Raw genomic sequence first — 9690 nt, 5'->3', positions numbered from 1 at the left:
CAATGATTGGCTGTCGCAATAGCTTCAAATTGTCTAAGGTATATGGACCAAGAGGACTTTCCATCAAATGGTGGCAATTTTAATCTCATATGATGTGTCGTTTCATCTCTAGGTGATTCTTCTTTCACTACCTGATCTAAAGCTACTGTATTAACTGGTGGTAGCACTTTCGTGTTAGTTATCATGGTCTCTAATTGTTTGATCTTCTCTTCTACGTCTTCTATCTTGTCGTTTACATTTTTCTGTATCTTATCGAATGTTCTTGAAACTTTTTCAAATTTCTCATTGTTCTGAATACATACTTCGTCGAATCTTCTAGAAACATTTTCGAGTTTCTCGTCGTTTTGTCTAGCTACTTCTTTAATAATTTGAGACGTTTCACGGAATCTTTTGGAAACATTCTCGAATTTATCATCATTTTTTCTAGAAGTTTCTTCAATCATTTGCGAGACTTTCAACACAAATTTTCCATCAATAATTTTCGTTAAAACTGCTTCTTCTGCTGATTGAAACTGGAATGTCTCTGGGTCGTCTCCATTCTTGTCGAAAACAGTCTTCAGTCGTTCTCGGAGCATCTTCTTGGACCCGCTGCAGTCTTCATCGAGTTCTTCTAGTTGCTTACGCAACTGTTTTGCTGAAAGTTCTACTAGCGGCATCTTTGGTCATGCACACACGTACTTTTTTAAATGTTCTTTCGTACAAAGATCACTACCGAACTAACGTGGATGTTCCCGACGAACAATACTTTTCAAAAGTTCAAAAGTCTTTTTCAAAAGTCACTGCTGAATTTATTTTTTAAATAAATCAATTATCCTCACACCGGACACCAACTGTACCGTTTTTAAATAAAACGAGCAGCTCGAATTTATATAAATATATTTATTTATAAGTTTACAGCACGAAAATATCTTATCAACTAAACTTAACTCATAGAAGGGATGCTTATATATAAAAGTTATTATGTACTAGAATATTCTGGCGTAGTCCACCTCTAATTCGTTTGCTTGTCGGGTCGAACTCTCCAGCGGTCGACCGGTGGAGAGAGGTACAAAGAAAAATTTCGCCAAGCGTGTTTTGTACGTTGTTAAGTAAATCAATTGAACCTTGTCATAAAAAGCTGCGTCAGTAAATAAAAAAGAAGATTGTTTTGCCAACTTAAATAGCTTTGTAACTTTTTTCATTGCCTACAAAACAGAGGTATTAAATAGCGTCATTAAACGCCACTTTCCAAGGGCGACACCTACCCGTGGGACTTCAAAAGTAGGCTTGCTTGTACTATACATATATGCAAATAAAAAATGACCTTATTGAAAGCCTTGAAATAATTGGTGATTTGGCTAACGATACCAAGACCATAAATGAAGCAAAGGGATTACTTGATTATTTACGTAACGAGGTACTGTCTCTAATGGAGATTGGCGATGATTTCTACAAATTCGTCTCTATCCTATGCTTTTCTTATTTGGGTTTGGAGGTCTAGTCTTGTCCAATCCGTGATGTTACTCATCCAGGTCATTTGTCGTCTGCCAGGACCACGCTTTTCTTCTATTTTTCCTTCCATTATTAGTTGAAGGAAATTATATCTCTCGTGTCTGAATATATGTCCAAGATAAGATGTTTTCCGTTTTTTATTTCTACAATATCTACAAGTTCACGATCTCTATTTATACAACAACATAGTCCATGGAAAGTCTTCTATGCGTCGTAATGAGCTAATTGTGAGCGTCCATTTCTATTCCACATTTTACTTCTTGTCCTGAGGTCTCATGTATCCAGCATCCTAGATATTTAAACTTATTCAATTAGTTTGTTATTTACTAATACGTTTATGTTTGGAATATTCTTTTTCACGATTACCCTTGTTGCTGTTCACTTTGCATTAATTTTAAGAATATATTTTTCACCCTCACTACCTTGTTCAGCAGATTTTTCTTCCGTTGACTTTAATACCTGCTTGTGTTCTGACCAGAGCTTGTGGAAATGTCTCCTCTGATACAGGTTGAATAAGGCAAGAATATACAACCTTTGCTAATTTCGGTTTGGATTTTTATGGTCTGATGAATGTCAATGAAGTTCATGTATTATGTTTATATAATTGGTATCGATGTTATTTTTTGTAAATATTTATTTAGTTTTTCATGCTTGACTTTATCAAAGGTCTTTTCATAATCTATGAAACACAAATATGCATCTTTTTGTTGATTTCGATATTTTTGTATGATCACAATGAAAATAAACAGCCCTCTTGAGTTCCTATACCGTACCTGAAACCAAATTGTTTTGGGTCCATATCCTCTTCACACTTTTTGTAAATTCTGTTGTTACATTTTTTAGCGTTGTTAAATTTAGGGAGGGTTACAAACATAGATGTTAGTCAATCTTGTAGAATTTTGCAAGTTTGATTTATATTATTAAAGATTTTAGAAGGAGATCTAAGTTTTCATCTTCTAAGAGCTTTACAATTTGTCTGTGAATGTTATCGGGATCAGGTACTTTTCCAGTTTTCATGTTTTTTAATGCGTATTTTATTTCTGGTGTTAGAATGGGTGAATTATTAATGTATATCAATCATAGCATAATGAAATAAATTGTGGAAACCAACTCAAAAAGACCGTAATATGGGGATATTAATAATAACGATATTAATATAACGGGACGATATGGTAGCCATGATAAGTGTAAGCAATTTGTTAATATTTTTTAAGAAAAATCAACTTGACGAACCATTTTCAGAAATTTATAAATTTTGTACTATTGTAGCAACAATTACAATGACAGCTGAAGGAAGTGGCAGATGTTTTTCAACTTTAAAACCTATAAAAACATTTTAAAGAAGCACAATGTGTTCCTCACAGTGTTACAGACTCACAGCATTGGCAATGTTGTCCATTGAAAAGAAAATGGTAAACTAAATTTATAATTTCCATGATAAGGTCATAAACGTTTTAAAGGGGAGCAGATTTTATCTACAAATAATAAGATTACGTTTCATATTTATTTTCTTTTTTTTTACTATTTTTGTATACCTCATGTCACGTCACTTATAATTTGCAACCCAGTACACTTCCAAAATAAAATTTATTTCTAAATTTAATAAATCTTTCAAATGATTTCGTATTGCGTGATAATAATAAAACGTTTGTAAACAATAGTAAAAGTTTGTAAGAGTAGGTTGATAGGTTTGGTAATCAACATGTTTTATAATTTTGTTACCATTCAGGTAAATTAGATAAATAAAGGATGGTATTTTTGTTAAAAGGCATCCAATTGTAATATAATAGTGGAAAACTAATGCATGTTTCATCCAATCGTCAATGTACCAGGGGAATAACAAAAGCAAATGAAATTAAAGATTAATGTAACTATTAGTAAGGACAAGTGAACTGAGTTTATTAATCTAATTTATTAACTTTATTATAAAAATGTTCTAACACTTAGTTTATTAAAGTTTTTATTTGTACAATATTACACTAATTTATTTCACACTATAATTATACATATAATTTATTTATATTTATTACAATTTATACTCCCGACAATACGCGCGTTACATTTCAAAACTCGACTCGATATTAATTTTAGACTAACTGTTTTCAAATAAAAACTTCTGTATATATATATATATATATATATATATATATATATATATATATATATATATATATATATTAAAACATGTTTACAGTTTAGGCATGAGTCATATTTATCGTAACACAAGGGTCACCTAATTTGAAGAGTTACTGAAGTTGTAGTTAAAATTAAAAGTAAATATGTAATACTGAACTTTGTTTCTGCAACAATTTTCAGATTTTAATTTACAGTTTTTGTACTCTGCTTTTGTCATAAATAGAGAGATTCATCAAAGATAAATGGGAGCTCGATGCCAGAATAGCAAAAAAATAAAAAATTAGGCAGTTTAAGAGCCCAAATGAATTCAAAATACGTTTCTATACAAGGTAAACTCCGAATAAATAAAACAGTAAGTCTTCTTCTTCTTCAAGTGCCATCTCCGCGGCGGAGGTCGGCAATCATCACAGCTATTCGGACTTTTGAGACGGCTGCTCTGAAAAGCAGTAAGTAGACCTACAGTAACATACGCCGGCGAGGCATGGACGTTAAATAAGAAGGAATGAGATATTTTGGAAATCTACGAAAGAAAAATATTGAGACGCGTATTCGGAGGAAGGAAGACAGAAGACGGGTGGGAGAGAAGAACCAACAACGAATTAATGGCTTTGTACAACGAACCTTCCAAACCAGGTTCGTCAAGTCGCAAAGGATCAGATGGTTGGGACACGCAGAAAGAATGGCAGCGAATAGAATGCGTAAACTAGTTATGACCTGGAAACTAATGGGTCCCAAAAGAAACGGTAGGCTAGAACGAGCTGGATCTATAAAGTGGAGGAAAACATTAAGCGCGTGAAGTGAATGGAAAAAGTATGTTGATCGGGTCCTTCAGAGCCGTTAGGAAATTTGTATATACTTACGTTTGAGTCCTGATTAAACTTGTCCGAGAGGATACCACCTAGCTCCACCTAGGAAAGAAATCTGAACTACCAACTGACATTTCAACCTTAATCAATCCATCATCGTTGTATATTTACGCACCGCAAAAAACAAAAATATTTTTTATTAGAAAGCATTAATTTGATTCAACTTTTTTCTTCATAATATTTTCTAGTATTTTCCTTTCGTTTTTTGTTAATTTTTAGTAATTGAACTTTGACATATGATTTAATTATAAGGCGGTATGAAGTTCGCCGGGTCAGCTAGATTCATAAAAATGCCCTAAAATAAACAAAGGCATGTTGTGCGTATCGATCAAAAGATCTTTTTATTGGAGATCAAGCAATAAGTTAAACAGGAAATTGCGACGAGACCAATGTTAAAACTGTTCACGTACCACCAAAAATAATTGGACCCAACAGAATAAAACATTTGGGTCAAATGGCTAGTGCAGAACGAGGAAAAACGTTACTCTAATAGCCTCAATAAATGCAATTGACAATCACATCCCACCGATAATGATATTTCCAAGGGAGAATTTTAAGCCACATATGTTAAAGGGATGTCAGGTTGGAACCATAGTACTAATCCATCCGGGTGGTCAAACGACGAAACATCCAGTCATATTACTCTTGGATAATCAGCATAGCCTTGTGAATGTTAATGTCATTAATTTTTGTAAGGAAAATGGCATTATTCCGATAACGTTTCATCCTTATACCAGCCATAAAATTCAACCGCTCGATAGAACAGTATTTAGACCAATAAAAACATATAATAATGTGGCCTGCAAAGAGTGGATGATTATGTATCGTGGACAATCTATTTCAATTTATGATGTAGCTGAGCTGACAGATAAGACTTTTCCAAAAGTATTTACTACGTCCAATATCCAGAAAGGGTTTAAAGTCAGCGGTCTCTATCCAATGAAAATATTTTTGAAGGGAGTGAATTGTTGTCATCATATTTAACAGATCGTCCTCTGAATCAGCCTACTGTAGGTCGTGAACCAGTCGATGTTGAACAAGCGAAGGAACAGACTAAAGCTTCGGCTAATAAGCTCTCCGACACTTCAGAGAAAGACGAAATAGCGGAACTCAAAAAGAGAAAGACTCTAGCGAAGAAGTCATCTGAGAAAATGCAGGCAGTTACAAAAAGATTAGTGATAGAATGTGTTTTGAAAAACTCCCCAAAGACAGTTGTCAGGTATGATAGTGAATCAAGTTTAAGTAGTTATGGAGAAACAATTAAGGACTTAGTAGCTAGAGAGAAAAAATTATTAAATGACCAAGAAATATACGACTTACCTGAGAATTACGATATTCAAAAAGGGGACTTTGAAGGGGAAGACGCCAAAAAATAAGCTGTTCTTATTTTTTATTTTTTCCATAAATAACCCAAGGTACAACATATGTTGGTGAAAAGTACATTACCAGCTTGTATCTTGGGTCAACTTTCAAGAGCTAACTAACATGTATTTTTTACTAACTAAATTACTAACGTATTTAATAAACTTTGCGAATATATACAGGGTGAGTCATAACTATTGGGACATAGACTAAGGACAGGTTATTTGGACCAAAATATGGCTATTGGGCCAAATATGCCTTAATAAAATGTTGCTGAGAAAAAAGATACAGGGTGTTAAAGTTAATTTTTGTTTTTCGTTTTTTGCTAATAGTTTCCCTGTATATTTATAAATTGCTATCAAAATTGGCACAGAGGCATAATCTTAGACAAGAAATAGTATTTTATTTACAATTTTACGTTTTGTCATAGAGGGCGCCACGTGGATCATTCCTAATGATTAAATTGAGTCTAAACTTTTTCTGATGAAACTTTTTAGTAATTTTTATTAGAAAATATGACGTAAACATCATTTTTACGTAAAATTGGTACTCTTGTTTAAACATGATAATTTCAACCGTTTTCGATATAAACGCAGTCGAACTGCTTAGAGTCTTAAAAAAAGATTTCAAATATTATTTAATTTATGAAAACTATGCTTTGGACTGTCAGATAATTGTTGTTGGTAAATGACATTTGTTCAGAGTAAATTATTTTTGATGTGACAGTGTAGTGTAATGTTGCATTTTTTAAAAGTAATCATTACTTTTTTTGATTGAAATGCCTCGTCACAATCATTTTACTAATGAAGAAATGCGAGATATGATTTGCGTATACGCACAAGAAAATTTTTGCGGTCGCTCGGCAGCCAGAAGGTATGGAATGTTATACGCAAACAGAAGGCAACCAAATCACAAAATTTTTGCAAGATTATATCGTAGTTTAGGTGAAACTGGGTCATTTCACACTAAAAATCGGGGTGGTCGACCGAAACAAATCACACCTAATCAAGAAGATGAACTTTTGGTTCGAGTAGATGAAAATCCTGGAATAAGTTCACGACATCTATCAGCAGCAACAGGAGTAAGTCAGTCGTCTATTGTTAGAATTCTAAAAAAAGAGAACCTCCATCCTTATCACTTCACTCCTGTTCAAAATTTACTTCCAACAGATCTTCCACGGCGGTTACAGTTTTGCCAACGTATTCTGAATAAACATCGCAATGACAGACACTTTATTAAGAATATTATGTTCACCGACGAAGCAACTTTTACCAGACGAGGGGTTTTTAATTGGCGAAATAGTCATTATTGGGAAGAAGAAAACCCGCATGCTATTAAAGCTAGACATTTTCAGCATGAGTTTAAATTGAATATTTGGTGTGGCATTATAGCCGACCAACTACTAGGGCCTTATGTCCTTCCTCCGAATTTAAATGGAGATTCTTATTTATTCTTTTTGGAAAATACTGTGATATTTTAGATGATCTGTCACTGGATGTAAGAAGAAAAATGTGGTTTATGCAGGATGGAGCGCCACCTCATTTTTCATTAGCTGTTAGAAATCATCTTAATGACGTATTTCCTCAACGATGAATTAGCAAAGGCAGTGATTTTCAATGGCCACCAAGAAGTCCTGAGTACAACCCGCTAGATTTTTATTTTTGGGGACATATGAAGTCCTTAGTTTATGCCAATGAAATTAATACACGAGACGAACTTTGGAGATACATTCAAAATGCAGCTAATCTTATAAGGGGACAGAATAATTTTTTTTTAACGTCCGAAAATCCTTTATAAAAAGAATTAGAAAAGGCATAAAAATCGGAGGAGATCATGTAGAACATTTGGTTTGAGTTTTTGTGAGTTCTTTTAAGTTAAAGTGTGTTTAGTTTTGATTTATCGTCAAAACGGAAACCTTACGTTAGTTGCAACTTTGTTTTTGGTATTTGATAGTGGAATGAAATTGATGCCAATGAAATTAATACACGAGACGAACTTTGGAGATACATTCAAAATGCAGCTAATCTTATAAGGGGACAGAATAATTTTTTTTTAACGTCCGAAAATCCTTTATAAAAAGAATTAGAAAAGGCATAAAAATCGGAGGAGATCATGTAGAACATTTGGTTTGAGTTTTTGTGAGTTCTTTTAAGTTAAAGTGTGTTTAGTTTTGATTTATCGTCAAAACGGAAACCTTACGTTAGTTGCAACTTTGTTTTTGGTATTTGATAGTGGAATTGTAAATAAAATACTATTTCTTGTCTAAGATTATGCCTCTGTGCCAATTTTGATAGCAATTTATAAATATACAGGGAAACTATTAGCAAAAAACGAAAAACAAAAATTAACTTTAACACCCTGTATCTTTTTTCTCAGCAACATTTTATTAAGGCATATTTGGCCCAATAGCCATATTTTGGTCCAAATAACATGTCCTTAGTCTATGTCTCAATAGTTATGACTCACCCTGTATTTCAAGGTACAAGACTCTCCCCTATGTCCCCAACTTTATTTAAAATCTATATTTCGAAACAATTGGAAAAGTAGACAACTTTGAGTCTGGTATAGAGATTAAAATGAATGGCAAGTGTTTGATCTACTCCTTGCGAATGATCAAGTGGTTATAGCTAGAGATGAAGGTGATATATGGCTTGAAGCTGAATATGAATAAGACGGAATATTTAGAAAAAGTTTCAGAAGAGCTACAAATTCGAAATGTTATAGGATGCAAAGTTTAAATACATTAAGAGTATTATTTCAGGAGAGAGAACTTCAACAAGTAACATTAAACATCCTAGTGAATGATTTATGGATAAACATTTAATCGCGTATTAGTTTTCTAAAATCCCTTCATCTGGTCAAAAAATATTAGACTGGATCTACAAAGCTATTATTTGACCGAATATAACATATGAAAACAAACTATGAATGAATGATTGAAGCAAAACAATTTCTATGATATGAAGACTTTATGAGAATATCAGATACCAGATGGAGAAAAGAGAGTATTATGAAGACAGAAAGTGAAGAGAATTGGAAAGACAGGAAATAATAAAGATCGAAATGGGGTAAGGCGGTAATTCAAAGGCAGTCAAAGCGAATTACAGATATTGGTTTCTGTATGATTTAATTTTATCAAATCCCTAGTTGAGAATAAAATTTAATTAAAACCAACTTAACACAAGATAGTTTCTTTATTTTATAATTTTAGTTTATTCATAACTAGAAATTTGAAGAATGTTAAATATCGAAACTTGACATTTAACTTCCGATCTATTTTTATTTTTTTGTAATTTCTTTTTCACTTAGCACGTGTTGGTAGTGTGCATAGTAAGATAAAATCATATCAATGTCATTGCTTTAATGAAAGTAATTTAGGAAAAATAAGAGTATGGGTATTTTATCATTTGTTTGCATTGTCAGTAATATCGACATGTTTGTTTTTGATTTGACGGGTGACGCTCAAATATGCGCTCAAGTATAATAAAAATGATTTTTGATACATTGATACATAACTATAACGTTTTTTATGGCTTTATAATGTGTATATAAAAGTATTTTGTGCAAAAAGATATACTAGCTAATATACTAGGAAGTTAATTCCAATCTGACACTGACTACAAAATCAGAACGGGAAATAAATAGTAAAAAAGAGAAAACTGGAGTACCTTATTCATATAATGAGGGGAACCAGATGTGAAATTCTACGTCTAATAATGAATGGAAATATAAAGGGCAAGCGCAGCATTGAAAGACGGAGAATTTAAGGAAATGGTGTAATATGAGTTCAACCTAATTATTTAGGACAACCTCCGGTAGGAGAAGAAACTTCTCC

This window comes from Diabrotica undecimpunctata, chromosome 4 (genome assembly GCF_040954645.1).
Source record: "Diabrotica undecimpunctata isolate CICGRU chromosome 4, icDiaUnde3, whole genome shotgun sequence".
NCBI lineage: Eukaryota > Metazoa > Arthropoda > Insecta > Coleoptera > Chrysomelidae > Diabrotica > Diabrotica undecimpunctata.
This window is presented reverse-complemented; position numbering follows the sequence as displayed.